We start from the raw sequence: 20,438 nt of genomic DNA, 5'->3' as shown, positions 1-20,438 counted from the left end.
CTGAACCTATCCAAATACCTTTTAAACATTGTAACTGTTCCCGCAGCCACCATTTTCTGTGGCGGTTCATTCCACACACGAACAATTCAGTGCTATCAAAAAAAAGTTAGTCCTCCTCGCACCCTAAAAATATGCCTCCTAGTTATCAAATGTCCCACCATAGGGAAAAAGATCTTTGTCATTCATCTTGTCTACGCCTCTCATGATCTTGTAAACCTTCATAAGATCACCCCCTCTACTGCCATCTGTGCAACTATAATCTTATCTCAAGATGAGAATTAAAATGTTTCTGGTATTTTGTTTATTCTAAAGTGTTGCCCTAAATAAGAATTCCAGTTTCCTGAAGATCATTGGGATGATGGCACTTTTGTGTTTTAAAACTTTTTTTTTTTGACAGCCACCATTATTGTTAGATGCCAATGCTACAAAAGGAACAGTTCCAGGGTTCCTGCACATCATGCATCTTGCGTGGGAAATGCTGAGCAGACTGAGAATCGAAAGCATGAAATGAAAAGACCGGGATGAAAGGATGTTGGATTAAAAGGATTTTTTGAATGATCAAAGGAAATATGCTATTAATTGTTTACTAATGGGTGTAATATGCTAAGCCACTCTGAAAGAAGAGAGACCAGTATCTGAAAATAAACAAAGGCAAGGCAAAGACAGTTGGACCAGCAGCTGTGGCACAGGATTTCTGCATACTGACTGCGTCTCCAGTGCTGACATCTTCCACCATGCCTTCATTGTTTCAAGAGGCAACAATTAAGCTATCATTCCATCTTGCTGCCTCTGTGAATTTCAGCTTCTCTATTCTATCTCTCACCAAGTCCTGCTCATAAGAACATACATAAGAACTAGGAGCAGGAGTAGGCCGTCTGGCCTCTCGAGCCTGCACTGCCATTTAATAAGATTATGGCTGATCTTTTTGAGTCGCAGCTCCACTTACCCGCCCACTAACCATATCCCTTAATTCCTCTATTGTTCATAGATTTATCTAGCCTTGCCTTAAACGCATTCAGTGAGGTGGCTTCAACCGCTTCACTGGGCAAGGGATTCCACAGATTCACAACCCTTTGACCTCAGGCCCACATCCGCTTCCCTTTAGTCTGAGGCGATGCCCTCTAGTCCAAATTTCACCTGCTAGTAGAAACAACCTCCCTGCCTCCACCTTATCTATTCCCTTCATAATCTTGTATGTTTCTATAAGATCTCCCCTCATTCTTCTGAATTCAAATGAGTATATTCCCAGCCTGCTCAGTCTGTCCTCATAATCCAACCCTCTCAACGGAATCAACTGAGTGAATCTCCTCTGCACCCTCTCCACTGCTAATACATCCCTTCTCAAATCAGGAGACCAAAACTGCACACAGGTGTGGCCTCACCAGGACCCGAGACAGCTGCATCATAGACTCCCTATTTTTAAACTCTATTCCTCTTATCAATGACAGATAAAATTCCATTTGCCTTTTCGATTACCAGCTGCATCTGCAATCCTACTTTTAGCTATTCATGCACAAGGACATCCAAGTCTCTCTGCAGAGCAGCGTGCCGCAATTTTTTTACGATTTAAAATATAGTCCATTTTGCTGTTATTCCTACCAAACATTATCAACATTGTACTCCATCTGGCAGACCTTTGCCCACTCACTTAGATTATCTATATCCTTCTGTAGACTTTGTGTCTTCTGCATACTTTGCTCTACCACATGTCTTAGTGTCATCTGAAAATGCTGATGCACCACACTTAGTCCCCAACTCCAAATCATCTATGTAAATTGTAAATAATTATGGTCCCAACACTGATCCCTGAGGCACACCACTAGCCACTGACCGCCAACCAGAAAAACACCCATTCACCCCTACTGTTTGTCTACTACTAGTCAACCAGTCATCTATCCATGCCAATACATTACCTGTAATACTGTGCAACTTTATCTTTTGGAGCAGCCTTTGGTGTGACACCTTGTCAAATGCCTTCTGGAAATCCAGATACACCATATCCACAGATTCCCCATTGTCCACCATGCAAGTAATGTCCTCAAAGAGTTCTACCAAATTAGTTAAACATGATATACTCTTCATGAGCCCATGCTGTCTGATCCCAATGGGAGTATATGTATCCAGATGTCTTGCTATTTCTTCCTTAATGATAGATTTAAGCATTTTCCCCACTACTGCAGTTAAGCTGACTGGCCTATAGTTACCTGCTTTCTGTCTATTTCCTTTTTTAAACAGTGGTGTCACATTGGTTGTTTTCCAATCTGCAGGAACCACCCCAGAGTCCATTGAATTTTGGTACATAACCCCTCCCGGATGTGCCGCAGTGTTTGGAGTTAGGATTCCAGCTCATCAGTTTGAGCCAGAACTCCTCAAGCAGCCAACGCTGCTGCAGATGTGGTCACTGCCGTTTACCCTGTGCTCAGTGACCTTCTTTTTGTTCCTGATCTAGCAAAACCTTCATTTGTTTTCCTTGACTGTCAGTCACTCCTGTGAAGTCCCCGATGTTATTATCCCAGCTGATAGTACTACTGGACAGGTCAGAAACCAGGGTGAAACATTACTTATAGACCGCATGTCTTGTAATCATTGCAATTGATTGGTTACCCTGACAGTTAGTCACTGAGACTTCGTTAAGTTTGTGGATGGGGTGTGGGTATCATGGCTGGTCCAGCATTTATTGTCCATCCCTAGTTGCTCTTGAAGATGGTGATGAGGTGTCTTCTTGAATTTCTGTAGTCCATGTGCTGTGGGTAGATCCGGAATGCTGTTAGGGAGGGAGTTCCAGGATTTTGATCCATTGACAGTGAAAGAATGACTCTATATTTCCAAGTCAGGAGAGTGAGTGGCTTGCAGGGTATTTACTAGGTGACTGTGTATCTGCTGTCCTTGTCCTTCCAGATGGAGTATAATTCGACTGATGGCCCACAGCACCTCATGGATAACAAAGTGTGAAGCTGGATGAACACAGCAGGCCAAGCAGCATCTCAGGAGCACAAAAGCTGACGTTTCGGGCCTAGACCCTTCACCAGAGGTGCTCCTGTGCTCCTGAGATGCTGCTTGGCCTGCTGTGTTCATCCAGCTTCACACTTTATTATCTTGGATTCTCCAGCATCTGCAGTTCCCATTATCCCTGATACAAAGCACCTCATGGATGCTCTGTCTAGAGTTGCTAGATCTGTTTGAAGTCTATTTGATTTACGACAGTGATAGTGCTACACAATGCAATGGAGGTTCATCTCAATATGAAGATAGGACTTTGTCTCCAAAACTGCATGAACAAGAAACAAGGGGAGGCCATTTGATCCTTTCAGCCTGCTCTGTCGTTCAATAAGATCATGGCTATTCTGATTTTTAACCTCGACTCTACGTTCATGCATATCTCCAACAATCTTTCATCCCCTTGGTAATCCAGAATTTATCTGTCAATTTTTAAAGATTCTGCACTTAATCCTTTTCTTCAAAAGGCACTTCAAATACATTCAACCCTCAGAAAATATTTCTCCATCTGTTTTAAATAGACGCCCCCTTTGTTTTAACTTCAGTTCTATCACAGGAGATCAACTTTTAACTTAGTTCTATTCATGAATGGAACAGTGCCTGCAAAATGTTGATGGTGGAGAAAAGGTGAAGAATAGCTTTTATTAATAGAGGGATTGAGTTCCGGAACCAAGAGGTTATGGTGAAGCTGTACAAAACTCTGGTGTGGCTGCACTTGGAGTATTGTGTACAGTTCTGGTCACCGCATTATAAGGATGTGGAAGCTTTGGAAAGGGTGCAGTGGAGATTTACTAGGATGTTGCCTGATATGGAGGGGAGGTCTTATGAGGAAAGGCTAAGGGACTTGAGGCTGTTTTCATGAGAGAGAAGAAGGTTGAGAGGTGACTTAATAGAAACATATAAAATAATCAGAGGGTTAGATAGGGTGGATAGGGAGAGCCTTTTTCCTAGGATGGTGACGGCAAGCACGAGGGGGCATAGCTTTAAATTGAGGGGTGAAAGATATAGGACAGATGTCAGAGGTAGTTTCTTTACTCAGTAGTAAGGGAATGGAATGCTTTGCCTGCAACGGTAGTAGATTCGCCAACTTTAGGTACATTTTAAGTCGTCATTGGATAAGCATATGGATGTACATGGAATAGTGTAGGTTAGATGGGCTTGAGACCGGTATGACAGGTCGGCACAACATCGAGGGCCGAAGGGCCTGTACTGTGCTGTAATGTTCTATGTTCTAATATGTTCTACATAGCTATGGAGAAGGAGAGGATTAGGCAGAATGGGAGGATATTTAATTGGGGAAGAGGAAACTATGATGCGATTAGACATGAGTTAGGAAGCATGGACTGGGAGCAGTTGTTCCATGGTAAGGGAACTATAGACATGTGGAGACGGTTTAAGGAACAGTTGTTGGGAGTGATGAGTAAATATGTCCCTCTGAGACAGGCAAGAAGGGGTAAGATTAAGGAACCTTGGATGACGAGAGCGGTGGAGCTTCTAGTGAAAAGGAAGAAGGTAGCCTACTTAAGGTGGAGGAAGCTAGGGTCAAGTTCAGCTAGAGAGGATTACATGCAGGCAAGGAAGGAGCTCAAAAATGGTCTGAGGAGAGCCAGGAGGGGGCACGAGAAAGGCTTGGCAGAAGGAATCCGGGAAAACACAAAGACATTTTACACTTACGTGAGGAATAAGAGAATGGTCAAAGAAAGAGTAGGGCCGATCAGGGATAGCATAGGGAACTTGTGTGTGGAGCCTGAGGAGGTAGGGGAAGCCCTAAATGAGTTTTTTGCTTCTGTCTTTACGAAAGAAACCAACTTTGTAGTGAATGAAACCTTTGAAGAGCAGGTGTGCATGCTGGAATGGATAGAGATAGACGAAGCTGATGTGCTGAAAATTTTGTCAAACATTAAGATTGACAAGTCGCCAGGCCCGGATCAGATTTGTCCTCGGCTGCTTTGGGAAGCGAGAAATGCAATTGCTTCGCCACTTGCGAAGATCTTTGCATCCTCGCTCTCCACTGGAGTCGTACCTGAGGACTGGAGAGAGGCAAATGTAATTCCTCTCTTCAAGAAAGGAAATAGGGAAATCCCCGGCAATTATAGACTGGTAAGTCTCACGTCTGTCGTCTGCAAGGTGTTAGAAAGGATTCTGAGGGATAAGATTTATGACCATCTGGAAGAGCATGGCTTGATCAAATACAGTCAACACGGCTTTGTGAGGGGTAGGTCATGCCTTACAAACCTTATCGAGTTTTTTGAGGATGTGACTAGAAAGGTTGATGAGGGTCGAGCTGTGGATGTGGTGTATATGGACTTCAGTAAGGCATTTGATAAGGTTCCCCATGGTAGGCTCATTCAGAAGGCCAGGAGGAATGGGATACAGGGGAAGTTAGCTGCTTGGATACAGAATTGGCTGGCCAACAGAAGACAGCGAATGGTAATAGAAGGAAAATATTCTGCCTGGAAGTCAGTGGTGAGTGGAGTTCCACAGGGCTCTGTCCTTGGGCCTCTACTGTTTGTAATTTTTATTAATGACTTGGACGAGGGAATTGAAGGATGGGTCAGCAAGTTTGCAGACGACACAAAGGTCGGAGGTGTCGTTGACAGTGTAGAGGGCTGTTGTAGGCTGCAGCGGGACATTGACAGGATGCAGAGATGGGCTGAGAGGTGGCGGATGGAGTTCAACCTGGATAAATGCGAGGTGATGCATTTTGGAAGGTCGAATTTGAAAGCTGAGTACAGGATTAAGGATAGGATTCTTGGCAGCGTGGAGGAACAGAGGGATCTTGGTGTGCAGATACATAGATCCCTTAAAATGGCCACCCAAGTGGACAGGGTTGTTAAGAAAGCATATGGTGTTTTGGCTTTCATTAACAGGGGGGTTGAGTTTAAGAGTCGTGAGATCTTGTTGCAGCTCTATAAAACTTTGGTTAGACCGCACTTGGAATACTGCGTCCAGTTCTGGTCGCCCTATTATAGGAAAGATGTGGATGCTTTGGAGAGGGTTCAGAGGAGGTTTACCAGGATGCTGCCTGGACTGGAGGGCTTATCTTATGAAGAGAGGTTGACTGAGCTCGGTCTCTTTTCATTGGAGAAAAGGAGGAGGAGAGTGGACCTGATTGAGGTATACAAGATAATGAGAGGCATAGATAGAGTTGATAGCCAGAGACTATTTCCCAGGGCAGAAATGGCTAGCACGAGGGGTCATAGTTTTAAGCTGGTTGGTGGAAAGTATAGAGGGGATGTCAGAGGCAGGTTCTTTACGCAGAGAGTTGTGAGAGCATGGAATGCGTTGCCAGCAGCAGTTGTGGAAGCAAGGTCATTGGGGTCATTTAAGAGACTGCTGACATGTATATGGTCACAGAAATTTGAGGGTGCATACATGAGGATCAATGGTCGGCACAACATTGTGGGCTGAAGGGCCTGTTCTGTGCTGTACTGTTCTATGTTCTATGTTCTATGTGTTGTGGTGGCATCCTGCTGGAGGGATAATGGGGGGAGTGGGGTCAACAGGGTTGGGGTTAGGAATTTTAAACTACTGTGAAGAACTTAAAAGAAGGAACCTTGTGACAGTGTTAGTCTCCCTACTTCTGAGCACGAGACCCTGGTTCAAGTTGCACCTGCTACAGAGGTGTATAATATATTCAAATAAGTCGTTTAGAAAATACCTATCCTGAAGAACTTGTGCAGCGATGTCTTGTAGCTGAAGTTATTGACCTCCAACAGATTCTGCCTGGTATGAATCCAGCCAATGTCATTAGTACCAATTATGGAATCTAAGCTGTGTAGATTTAAGTGTCATGCCAACTGCAAACTAAATTCAGTTTGTACAAAATGAAGATTTACACTTTCTTACCCAACAAATGCACAGACTCAGTCCTAGAGTTAAATAATTGAGCAAGATTTACATTTTACTCTTTTTCCTCTCGGGACCCAAAAAAATCAGCTTTCCTGCTCCTCTGCTGCCTGGCCTGCTGTGTTCCTCCAGCTCCACACTGTGCTATCTCTGCACCTCCGTCAGGGATGCTCTGCATGTACTGGAGGCAATCCCTCAAGATGTTGCCTTTCTCCATGTTCCTTCAGGTCGCCTACCCATAAGAACCTGACCGCCCCCCCCCCCCCCACCCGTATAGATCATAGATCAAAGAATCCTTACAGTGTGGAAACAGGCCCTTCAGCCCATCGGGTCCATCCCATACTTTCACTTGTGGTGTACTGCAAGGATCTGTTTTGGGGCCACTGCTGTTTGTCATTTTTATAAATGACCTGGATGAGGACTTAGAAGTATGGATTAGTAAATTTGCAGATGACACTAAAGTCAGTGGAGTTGTGGATAGTGCGGAAGGATGTTGCAGGTTACAGAGGGACATTGATAAGCTGCTGAGAGGTGGCAAATGGAGTTTGATGTGGAAAAGTGTGAGGTGCTTCACTTTGGAAGGAGTAACAGGAATACAGAGTACTGGGCCAATGGTAATATTCTTGGTAGTGTGGATGAGCAGAGAGATCTTGGTGTCCATGTGCATAGATCACTGAAAGCTGCCACCCAGGTTGATAAGGTTGTTAAGAAGGCGTACAATGTGTTAGGTTTTATTGGTAGAGGGATTGAGTTTTGGAGCCATGAGGTCATGTTGCAGCTGTACAAAACTCTGGTGCGGCCGCACTTAGAGTATTGTGTACAGTTCTGGTCGCTGCATTGTAGGAAGGATGTGGAATCATTGGAAAGGGTGCAGAGGAGATTTACCAAGATATTGCCTGGTATGGAGGGAAGGTCTTATGAGGAAAGGCTGAGGGACTTGAGGCTGTTTTCGTTAGAGAGAAGGTGGTTGAGGTCACTTAACAGAGGCATACAAGATGAGCAGAGGATTAGACAGGGTGGACAGTGACAGCCTTTTTCCTCGGATGGAGATGGCTAGCACAAGGGGACACAGCTTTAAATTGAGGGATGATAGATACAGGACAGATGTTAGAGGTAGGTTCTTTACTCAGAGTAGTATGGGCGTGAAATGCCCTGCCTGCAACAGTAGTAGACTTGCCAAGTTTAAGGGCATATAAATGGTCACTGGATAAACATATGGGTAATAATGGAATAGTGTAAGTTAAATGGGCTTCAGTTTGGTTTCACAGGTCGGCGCAACATCGAGGGCTGAAGGGCCTGTACTGCGCTGTAATGTTCTATGTTCTATACCTCCAAAGCATTCCAGCCAGAACTATCCCCCTGTAACCCACCTAATCTACACATCCCTGGATACCATGTTGCAATTTAGCATGGTATAGTAAAGTTTATCTATTATCAACGCATCTGTGCAAATAGTTGTTTACAGGCTATCATGCATATTTTTCTCAGCAAAACAACCATCCTACATTTTTACTAAATCCACAGCCACTTTTATCCTCTCTACAACCAAGCCACCTGAGCATACTTCAACAGAACTCAGGAAAATTCATGTGATCCCTTCATTCCATTTTCCCCGAAAAAAAAAGTCCCACAATATTCTAAAGCTTTTTAAATTTTGTAACAGTACTATTGATAATGGTACTTATCATTGGAGTACCAGTGATGTGAATGCATATTAAGTCCTGCTCCCCTGAATTTTCTGAAGCATTGATGGCACAAAAGATTTTAAAAAAAAGAGGAACCTTAATGCATTATGTCAGTGGGACGGGTGTGGGGAGGGAGGTTGATGGGGGATGCAAGGGAGGGTTTTGAAGACAGAGGCCCTAGACTTGGAGGCAGAAACATTTTACTTCCTCACCTCTAGGCTGCAAAGGTGTCACAGCGAGCACTGCATCTTATCTGAAACGGCAAATCTGTCATTAATATCTCACCCTATCCTGAAATCCCAGGACCTACCTTATGGGACAGCAGTGATCCTCTTCAGGCTTTGTCCTGCACTCCTGGCAGTGGAAACTAGTGAGTGCTGTAAATGCCATGAGTGATGATGTTGCCAGCTAATCAGATTGGCCAGCAGCTGCCAAGGGCATTACTTCTTCACAAAGGGTAGAAGCCCACTATTGGGCATCATAGCTCTCATGTAGTGCATTCTGGCCACAGGCCAACCCTCATAGATCATAGAATCCCAACAATTTGGAAACCGGCCCTTTGGCCCCAGGAGTCCATGCCGAACCTCTCAGCATCCCACCCAAACCCATCCTCCTGTAGCTCACTTAATGCACACATCCCTGAACACTGTGGGCAATTTAGCATGGCCAGTTCACCTAACCTGCACGTCTTCGGACTGTGGGAGGAAACCCACGCAGACACAGGGAGAACGTGCAAACTCCACACAGACAGTCACCTGAGGGTGGAATTGAACCAGGTCCCTGGCGCTGTGAGGCAGCAGTGCTAACCACAGAACCATCATGTTGCCCACGTTTGACTTCCAGCCAACTTTTGCCCTGCACCCCAGCCACCATACATTTCTACCCAACTCTATCAAGATGTTTCTGTCTCTTAACTGGATGCTGAATTTTGAGTAAGTGGACTTGGCAAGCAACACCCCACTCTGTCCTGTTTCCACTGGACAATTGGATCTGGATTGACACTCTCTAATAATGGAATTTTGAGGGTAAATGTGAGAGGCTGGGTCCCTGCGGTTATACTGCTGCAACTGGTAACCATAATGTAACGACATTGTTGTAGATCCCACTTCGATGGGTTACTGATTTCACAGTTACTCAATATATCAGGACGTTGATGGAGCAACATTCTTGGAGACAGCACCTGTATTTGTCATTCAGCTGAACTCTCGATATGTTAAAGCATCTGGCTGCAAAGGCAATTTTCCAGTTAATGAACATTAAAGTTTTGTCTTATTGTTACAGCAATAAATATTTTACCTTGGGATGCTGTTTGAATATTTAAAACTGCCAGATAAAAATTGTTGGCAGCCACAGGAGAATGCCAGTAAACCAATTCTAAAGTCATCCCATTGTCAGATTAGTTTAATGTCCTAGCTTCAATAATTCTTGCACTACTTCATCCATTAATAACATTTTGTGTAAAGAAATGCTTGCTAACATCTGGCTCAAATTAGTCTTTTGTGACTGTGCTCTTGTGTTGACATTTGAAGTTTACTTTGACTATTCTGCTAAGTATTCTGTGTATCTCCAATAAGGTCATCTCCCAACTTGAAGTTGAAGAGTCTGAATTCTCGCTCATAACTCCTGCCTCGGGGGATTTGAACTCGACTGCTTTTTGGCAGTGTAATCTGGTGACCTGCTTTTTTTGGTAAATCACTCCTTATGCTATTTAGACACAGTGCACCATGAGGCGGTTATCGTTGCTGTGAATTAATCTCTTACACCACCACCCCCTCAACTTGCACCTTTATGACCCAACTAATACAACCACTCCCAGCTTAGTCTTAAAAACAAAGTCACATTTATTGACGAGACAAAAATGTAATATTCATTGACTGGAAATTGGCCTTTGGGATTGCAGCCTTGAATATACAAAGAGTAAACATACTTTCAATGACAACTTTTGCTCCAGTCTCCTCCAGGTAAATATTGTCAAGACTGAAAATTTTTGGATTCTGCTGCAAACTCCACCTCAACTCACCAACTACATCCTCAGTCTAACAACTGCCTTGAGGTTGAACCAGACTGTCACATTTGACTTTGCAATTAGCTTCTAACTACATAGCCATTGCTGACCACCTACTTCCACTTCTATAACTGGCTGGATATGCCTCACATGGACCTGTGTCTCAATAGACAAAGTGCCCTGGTACCATTTACTTAATAATAGACTCCGGTGTTTTCCCAATGAAAGTGTCAAACAAACTGGCCTATTATTCCCTCCTTTCTCCTACTTTTCTTGAACAAAACTTTTACACAACTTCGTGTACAAGTGTTTTCAGGGAACAATGTATAATTTTTTTAATATCCATGATCTATACTAATCATTCTCTGGTATATGTAGTCTCATGTTAGAAGCTCATTTATAATACTATTTTCAAAACTTGTTAAAACTATGAAACATTTGTAGAGAAAAATCTCACTTTTTTTAAAAGAAAGTGACATTGCGTACAAACATTAATGAAAGTTTATAAAGATTGCCCTTGTTCTATGTGTCTCATGTTAACTTGCGCAACAAAAAAAACTCTACTGTGGCTGAAACCTTCATCCATGTAATTGTTACTTCAAGATCTGCTTACTTTAAATAATTTTGGGGTCGGTCTCCTGTATCTGTAATCTTAGGATCATCCAAAACTCGGCTGTCAGGTTGTACTTTGCACTCAATTGCTTTTGTCCATTATACATTGACTGTTGATTTTAAAATTCTCCTCTTTATTTTCAAAGCCCTCCTTGGCTGAATCCCTCTGTATCTCTGGATTCTGTTCCAGTTTCACAACACACTAAGATGATGTGCATTTCTAAAATTTTGACCTCTTGCAATTCTCTGATCATAACTGCTCTACTCTTGATGGCTTGGGCTTTCAGCTTACTAGGCCCTAAACTCAGGAGTTCCCTTGCTAACACACTCCACCTCTGTAATACCTTAGTTTCCTTCTTTAAAGCCACTTCTTAAAACCTACTACTTTGACTAAGCTCTCGATCATGCAACAGAATACCTCCTTCTGTGGCTCAGTGCCATATTTTGTTTATACTGCCTTTGTGAAGTCCTTTGGAATGTTTTGGTACCTTTTTAAAGGTACTACCTAAATGCAAGTTGCTGTTGCTGGTCAGCCCAGACACCAGTCAAGTTGCAGTACTTTTGTAAGATCTCACATCCTACTTTGAGCTAAAAGTTGTCAACCCCTTGGCCCTACCCAGTAGAAACTGACTACCTTGCAATCTCACAGCAATTTCAGTTCATTTACAATTATCAGGAATGGAATAGAGCAATATGGTACATGATCATATCACTTAATACCTTTACTCTCCTAATACTATAGAGTATCTTTTCATGCCACTGTCTGCGTCCTTCCCTTTAGGCAGTTACAGATCACGATCGAACCCTTGTTACTGATGGTACCTTTTATCGGTCTTCTGAAAAACGCCAATTCACGTTACTCTCCCTGTCCATTTCCAAGAACAAACGCCTGGAACAGAATAAAACCATCAGCAAGAAGGATGTACCTAACTTTAAAGTTATGCAGATTATTTCTTGTCTTAATGGAATCAGCAATGGAAGTGTTAAAACTGACAGGAATTATTCCCGCATCACTGCTGTTTTCTGTTTTAGTCTATTGCATTTGCACTTTGCTCCAACTGTAGCAGAGGCTAAAATTACTTCTGTTGAGTCACAGTTTGTGCTGTGATAACAATTTTTTGTTGCTCTAGTTAACATCAGGCACATAGCATGAGGGCAATCTTTATAGACTTCCACTAACATTTGTATGTATTGTCACTTTCTTTCAAACATTTTTCAAACTTTTCTTTCTTTCGCTCCAAATGTTTCATAGTTTGAACAATTTTTAAAAATAGTATTAGAAATGAGCTTCTAACATGAGACTACAAATACCCGAGTGATTAATATTTGTCTTGATAATTAAACAAAATTATAAATTTGCTCCGAGAAAACTCTTGTATACAAAGTTGTGTAAAATTTTTGTTCAAGAAAAGGAGAAAGGAGGGAATGACAGGCTCGTTTGCCTGACACTTTAATTGGGAAAACACTGGAATCTATTATTAAGTAAATGGTACCAGGCACTTTGTCTATTGAGTCAAATGAGTCTATGAAAGGGAAATTGTTCAACTAATCTTCAAAGGGAATCTATTACGGATGTAAATACCCTCACTACTTTCTTTGCTCCTGGGAGGTGAGATCCTGAGAATGTTCCTTACTATACATCTCTGTCCTTGGCCATTCAATACTACCTGTGACTTTTCAACCTCCAATCACCTTTCATCCAATTAAAACCGAAAGAACTGCGGATGCTGTAAATCAGGAACAGAAAGTTGCTGGAAAAGCCCAGCAGGTCTGGCAGCATCTATGAAGGAAAAAAGAGTTGATGTTTCCGGTCCAGTGATCCTTCCTCAGAACGTTCTGAAGAAGGGTCGCTGGACCCAAAACATTAACTCTCTTTCTTGCCTTCACAGATGCTGTCAGACCTCCTGGGCTTTTCCAGAAACGTTGTTTTTGTTTGTTTCATCCACTGTTTATTTTATAGCTTTCATAGTAGTTGTATGTTTGCTCTAATTGCAAGCTAATTGAAACTGTCTTTATCCATCATTGACCAGATTTTTTGTTGCATTGCTCTATTCTGCACTGGACTAAACTACAAGATTCTACTGTCTTACTCAAAGTTTATGATGTGGAGGTGCAGCTGTGGGACTGGGTGCACAAAATCAAGTCACATGACACCAGGTTATAGTCCAACAGGTTTATTTGAAACCACAGGCTTTCATAGCACTACTCCTTTGACTTACCCTGACGAAGGAGCAGCGCTACGAAGGCTTGTGATTTCAAATAAACCTTATTGGACATTTACCTGGTGTTGTATGACTTTTGACTTAAAGACTGAAGTAAATTCAACTGACTAATGGGCCTCCCTCATTAACAGTATGACAGACCACTTTCAGTTGGGTTTTTACACTCAGCAGTGTGACTTCTGCTCAGAGATGCATATCTTCTGAGTGAGCTAAAGTAAATCTCTTGACAGTTTCTCGATTTTATGGAAAAATATTCAGCTTTAATGTTATTGTTCTGCTCTACAAATGAATCTACAGGCGTCTTGGACCTTCATTCCCATGGAAATGCTTGCATCATTATGTCCATCAGTGCTCTACCTTTCACCTTGTTCCTGAGCTTTAATAGCCTGTGACACCTACCCCCAAAAACAGCTCTGGCAACAGTTCCTTGGTGCTTCATGTCAGACTACCCTGACCTATATTAACCTCACTGTACTGTAGGACCTTTTGAGTTAAATTTGCACTGTCTTCTCTCCACTCTATCATCCTTTACTACGAGGAAATATGTATCTTAAAAGTAAAAAGTATCTTACAAGTTAAAAAGTAGGACCTCAAAGGTAGTAATCTCAGGATTGCTACCAGTGCCACATGCTAGTCGGTGCAGAAATGAAAGAATAGCTAGGATGAACGTGTGGCTTGAGAGATGGTGTAGGAGGGAGGGGTTCAGATTTTTGGGATATTGGAACCAGTTCTAGGGAAGGTGGGACTATTACAAATTGGACGGTCTACACCTGAACCGGACTGGAACCAATGTCCTTGGGGGTGCTTTTGCTAATGCTGTGGGGGAGGGTTTAAACTAATGTGACAGGGGGATGCGAACCAAATATTGGACAGAAAAGAAGTAGAAACGAAAGCCTGTAGGGAACTAGATAATGGAGTCAGTGTGACTAAAGGGAATAGTAGTCGGGGAGCAGATGATGAACACAAAGGGACAGGTGGTCTGAGGTGCATTTGTTTTAATGTGATAAGTGTAGTAGATAAGGCAGATGAGCTTAGGGCTTGGATCGGTACCTGGAGGTATGATGTTACTGCTATTACTGAGACTTGGTTGAGGAAAGGGCATAATTGGCAACTAGTTGTCCCAGGATATTGCTGCTTCAGGCGGGATAGAGAGGGAGGTAAAAGGGGTGGAGGAGTTGCAGTAATGGTCAAAGACGATATCCCAGCCGCACTGAAGGAGGGCCCCGTGGAGGACTCGAGCAGTGAGGCAATATGGGTAGAACTCAGAAATAGGAAGGATGCAGTAACAATGCTGGGGCTGTACTACAGGCCTCCCAACAGCGAGCGTGACATTGAGGTACAAATATGTAAACAGATAATGGAAAGGTGTAGGAGAAACAGGGTGGTGGTGATGGGAGATTTTAATTTTCCCAACGTTGACTGGGATTGACTCAGTGTTAGGGGTCAAGACGGAGCAGAATTTGTCAGGTGTGTCCAGGAGGGTTTTCTAGAGCAGTATGTATGTAGTCCAACTTGGGAAAGGGCCATACTGGACCTGGTGCTGGGGAATGAACCCGGCCAGGTGGTTAACATTACAGTAGGGGACTACTTTGGAAATAGCGACCACAATTCCATAAGTTTTACACTACTCATGGACAAGGATAGGAGTGGTCCTAAAGGAAGAGTACTAAACTGGGGGAAGGCCGACTATACCAAGATTCGGCCGGATCTGAGGAATGTAGATTGGGAGAAACTGTTTGAAGGTAAATCCACATTTGATATGTGGGAGGCTTTTAAGGAGAGGTTGAATAACGTGCAGGAGAGACATGTTCCTGTGAAAATGAGGAATAGAAAAGGCAAGATTAGGGAGCAATGGGTGACAGGTGAAGTTGTGAGACTAGCCAAGAGAAAAAAGGAAGCATACATGAGTTCTAGGCGACTGAAGACAGACGAAGCTTTGCAAGAATATTGGGAATGTAGAGCGAATCTGAAAAAAGGGATTAAGAGGGCTAAGAGAGGACATGAGATATTGCTGGCAAACATGGTTAAGGAAAATCCCAAAGCCTTTTATTCATATATAAAGAGCAAGAGGGTAATAAGAGAAAGGATTGTCCCACTTAAGGACAAAGAAGGAAAGTTATGCGCTGAGTCAGAGAAAATGGGTGACATTCTTAACGAGTACTTTGCATGGGTATTCACCAAGGAGAGGGACATGATGGATGTTGAAGTTAGGGATAGATGTTTGCTTAGTCTAGGTCAAGTTGACATAAGGAAGGAGGAAGTGTTAGGTATCCTAAAAGACATTAAGGTGGACAAGTCCCCAGGTCCGGATGGGATCGATCCCAGGTTACTGAGGGAAGCGAGAGAGGAAATAGCCGGGGCCCTAACAGATATCTTTGCAGTGTCCTTAGACACGGGTGAGGTCCCAGAGGACTGGAGACTTGCTAATGTCCCCTTGTTTAAAAAGGGCAGCAAGGATAATCCAGGTAATTATCGACCGGTGAGCCTGACATCAGTGGTAGGGAAGCTACTGGAGAAGATACTGAGGGATAGGATCTCTTCCCATTTGGATGAAAATGGGCTGATCGGTGATAGGCAACATGGTTTTGTGCAGGGAAAGTCATATCTTACCAACTTGATTGAATTCTTTGAGGACGTGACAAAGTTGATTGATGAGCGAAAGGCTGTAGATGTCATATACATGGACTTCAGTAAGGCGTTTGATAAGGTTCCCCATGGCAGGCTGATGGATAAAGTGAAGTCACATGGGGTCCAGGGTGTGCTAGCTAAATGGATGAAAAACTGGCTGGGCAGCAGGAGACAGAGGGTAGTAGTAGAAGGGAGTTTCTCAAATTGGAGACCTGTAACCAGTGGTGTTCCACAGGGATCTGTTGTTTGTGATATATGTAAATGATCTGGAGGAAGGTGTAGGTGGTCTGATCAGCAAGTTTGCTGATGACACTAAGATTGATGGAGTAGCTGACAGTGAAGGGGACTGTCAGAAATTACAGCAGAATATAGATAGACTGGAGAATTGGGCAGATAAATGGCAAATGGAGTTCAATCCGGGCAAATGCGAGGTGATGCACTTTGGAAGATCAAATTCAAGGGCGAACTATACAGTAAATGGAAAAGTCCAAGGGAAAATTGATGAACAGAGAGATCTGGGTGTTCACGTCTATTGTTCCCTGAAGGTGACAACGCAAGTCAATAGGGTGGTCAAGAAGGCATATGGCATGCTTTCCTTCATTGGGCAGGGTATTGAGTACAAGAGTTGGCAGGTCATGTTGCAGTTGTATAGGACTTTGGTTTGGCCACATTTGGAGTACTGTGTACAGTTCTGATCGCCACATTACCAAAAGGATGTGGATGCTTTGGAGAGGGTGCAGAGGAGGTTCACCAGGATGTTGTCTGGTATGGGGGGTGCTAGCTATGAAGAGAGGTTGAGTAGATTAGGATTATTTTCATTAGAAAGACGGAGATTGAAGGGGGAACCTGATTGAGGTCTACAAAATCTTGAGGGGTATTGACAGGGTGGATAGCAAAAAGCTTTTTCTCAAAGTGTGTGTCTCAATTACTAGGGGTCATGAGTTCAAAGTGAGAGGAGGAAAGTTTTTAAAGGAGATATGCGTGGAAAGTTCTTTACACAGAGGGTGGTGGGCGCCTGGAATGCGTTGCCAGCGGAGGTGGTAGACACAGACACATTAGCGTCTTTTAAGATATATTTGGACAGGTACATGGATGGGCAGGGAGCAAATGGACACAGACTGTTAGAAAATAGATGACAGGTTAGACAGAGGATCTTGATCGGCGCAGGCTTGGAGGGCCGAAGGGCCTGTTCCTGTGCTGTAGGTTTCTTTGTTAAAAATTGCTGCATGGCTAAAGCTGTGTAATTTGAGATTTCCCTGTGTTCATTTGTGTGTTTTTGAGTAATGGTCCAGATAACACCACCACTCCTTTTCCACATTTTCCTCACCTCCTTGATCCCCTCCACTTTCTTCCAATTGTTGTGAATCCTTTCATTTCTCCTCTCTGATTCTGTCCTTAAAATCTCTATCACAAATCTTCATTACTCTTTTTAATGTTTCTACTTTTCAGCTGCCATCCAAAGCTTGATTCTTTCTTAGATAAGCCTACAGCTACCCATTTTGTACCTTTCCTGACTTCCTCCAGAGTGCTCATAGAGGTTATTTGCACTGTATTCTTATGAGTAGCAAATCCAATTAGATCAACCTACTCTCTAGCTAATCTTTCTTTCCAGTCAGAATGTGCCTATGTGAATTGGTTAGAAGTGGAATCAGACTCACTGAATCACTGGGGACGAGTGAACTGTAGCCAGGTCACGGGAAAGGCTAGTTTATGTTCCAGCTCACCAGCAAGTTGGTGAACTGGCAGACGAGGATCTATTTGGGGCATAAAAGAGAAAGCTGATGGTCATGCACTTACTGATTTCTCTACAATTTCCTATTTTTTTGTGTTGACAAGCATACAGGAATATGGCTGTGATTTTTAAAAAAACAAAAACAGGAGCAGAGTAAAGCGACTTTTTTTTTTGGGAAATGCACTTTGCTGGCTGGGCCAACATGTAATGCCTGTCCCGAGTTATCCTTTAAAGGTGTTGATGAGTTGTGTTCTTGAGCCTCTACAATCCGTTTGGTTTAGTAGCCCACAATGCCATTAGGGAGGGAGTTCAAGGGTTTTGACCCAGTGACAGTGAAGAAGCAGCGATACATTTTCCAAGTTAGAATATTGAGTATCTTGGAGGTGAACTTGCAAGTGGTGGTGTTCTTGTGTATCTACTGCCCTTGTCCTTCTTGATGGAAGCGGACATGAGTTTGGAAGGAGTTGTCTGAGGATCTTTGAATTTCAGCAGTGCAGCTTGTAGGTGGCAGACACTGCTGCTACTGAGCATCGGAGGTGGAGGGAGTGAATGTTTGTGGATGTGGTGAAGAACAAGTCCAGCTTATGCCTGCCTCTTCGTACGATACATGGAACAATCCCTCTTCCACTGCTATACTGGCACCATCCCTCACCTCTTCCTCCACTATATCAATGATTGTATTGACACTGCCTCGAGCTCCCATGAGGAACTTGGACAGTTCATCAACTTTACTAACACTTTTCACCCCAACCTCAAATTCACCTGGACCACCTCCGACACCTCCCTCCCCTTCCTGGGATCTCTCCGTCTCCATCTCCGGTAACTATCTCAGCAATGACATTTATTGCAAACCTGCTGCATCCCATAGCTACCTTGACTACATCTCTCAACCACCCTCCTGCAACAATGCGATCCCTTGCTCCCAATCACTCCTGCTTTTGCTGTGTCTAATCTCAAAATGGAGTATTCCATTCTCAGACTTCTCAGATGTCCTCCTACTTCAAGGACTGACTCCACCCCCCCCCCCCCCCCCCCCACCCCGCTCCCCCCTCCATTGATCTATAATGCCCTCAAACACATTTCTTGCATTTGCTGCACTTTCTGCCCTCAAACGCCCCTCTTCCCCCCAACAAAAATAAAGACAGAATGCCCCTGGTCCTCGCATTCTACCCCACCAACCTCCACATCTGGCGTGTCATACTCCGCCGTTTCCGCCACCTGCAATTCGACCCCATCAGCAAACAGATATTTCCGTTCCCACCCCTATCTGCCTTTCTTTGGGACCATTCACTCCATGACTTCCTTGTCCACTTTACTCTCCCCACCAAATACACCACACCTGGCACCTTTCACTGAAACCGCAGGAGATGCTACACCTGCCCCTACACCTACCTCTCCGCTCACCCCCATTCATCTTTCCAAATCCAACAGGGATTCATCTGTACGTCCTCCAACCTGGTCTACTTTACCCATTGTTCCCGATGTGGTCTCCTGTACATCGTTGAGACTAAGTACAGACTCGGTGACTGATTCGCGGAGCATCTATGCTCTGTACGCTATAATCGACAACACCTTCTGGTTGCCAACCCCTCCCATTCCCTTGGTGACATGTCCATCCTGGGCTGCCTCTAGTGTCACAATGAAACCACACGCAGACTGGAGGAACAACACCTCATATTCCGCCTCAGGAGCTTACAGCCTGATGATCTTGACATAAAATTCACCAATTTCAAAATCTCCCCACCCTTGGCCTTATCCCATGACCAACTCTCCATCATTCCCACTTCCTTGACCTGACTCGACCTGTCCATATTCTTTCTTACCTATTTGCCCCACCCTTCCCACTGACTAATCTTCACTAGCCCCTACCCGCATCCAGTTTTATTTCCAAACTCCATTCTCCTTCCCCAACCCTGATGAAGGGTGTAATCTAGAAGCATCAACTTTCCTGGTCTTCTGCTGCTAGTCTTGCTGTGTTCCGTCAGCTCCACGTTGTATTGACTCTGCTTTTGCCTTGGATGGTGTTGAGCTTCTCAGCTTATTGGAACTGCACTGATCCAGGCAAATGAGGAGTGTTTCATATGGATTGTATTATCTCTCCACTAAGGTCCTGAGGCCCAACCATCTTCAGGAGCTTCAATGACCTTCTCTCTATTATTAGGTCAGAACTGGAAATGTTTGCTGCTGATTGTGAAATATTCAACAATATATATATATGGCTCAAATGTTGAAGCAGTCCACGTCCAAATGCAGCAAGACCTGGACAATATCCAGATCTTGGGCTAGCAAGTTACACAGCACAAGTGTTAGTGCGTGACCATCTTCAACAAGAGAGAATCTAACATCACCCTTTGAAATTGAATGGCATGACCGTCACTGAATCCGTCACTATCAATATCCATTGGGGGTTACCATTTGACCAGAAACTGAAGTGAAGCTGTGAACCATAAGATTAAAATGCTGTCAATATTTTGAGAATGTGTACCTATTTTTACTTTCTCTGAAAGGATTGATTTTCCTCTTGCCTGTCTCTTCCTAAATTTCCAGTGCAGAGGATTTACTAGCCCATCTGATGCTGGCCTTTGTTGTTCACTGTTTCGACCCACGCGCTATTCCTTACTGTCCATCCCTAACTGCTGTCATGGTGGTAGCTGCCGAGGACCATCATCTGCTAAGCCTTAAACATGTTGCCCCTAATGGCAAATGGT

At 43.6% G+C, this 20,438-nt stretch overlaps 2 protein-coding genes across 14 annotated transcripts in view; both read left to right on the top strand.

The window, feature by feature from the left end:
* Nucleotides 1–20,438, top strand: part of LOC125456253 (volume-regulated anion channel subunit LRRC8C) — a 254,835-nt gene that overhangs the window by 185,008 nt on the left and 49,389 nt on the right. The window lies entirely within an intron of this gene.
* LOC125456252 (volume-regulated anion channel subunit LRRC8D-like) overlaps nucleotides 1–20,438 on the top strand; it is a 178,118-nt gene that overhangs the window by 149,906 nt on the left and 7,774 nt on the right. For 3 of the 12 annotated variants that reach the window (XM_048539213.2, XM_048539214.2, XM_048539210.2), the window contains one exon: nucleotides 10,106–10,218. The exons of 8 other annotated variants lie outside the window; for them this stretch is intronic. The gene's annotated coding sequence lies outside the window, so the exon portion shown is untranslated. Of the gene's footprint in view, nucleotides 1–9,010; nucleotides 9,557–10,105; nucleotides 10,219–20,438 lie in introns of those variants that run through there. One more of the 12 variants, XM_048539215.2, reaches the window with a different exon arrangement.

Source organism: Stegostoma tigrinum, chromosome 8, assembly GCF_030684315.1.
Source record: "Stegostoma tigrinum isolate sSteTig4 chromosome 8, sSteTig4.hap1, whole genome shotgun sequence".
Classification (NCBI taxonomy): Eukaryota; Metazoa; Chordata; class Chondrichthyes; order Orectolobiformes; family Stegostomatidae; genus Stegostoma; species Stegostoma tigrinum.
The sequence above is the reverse complement of the archived record's forward strand: the minus strand, read 5'-3'. Positions and strand labels throughout refer to the sequence as shown.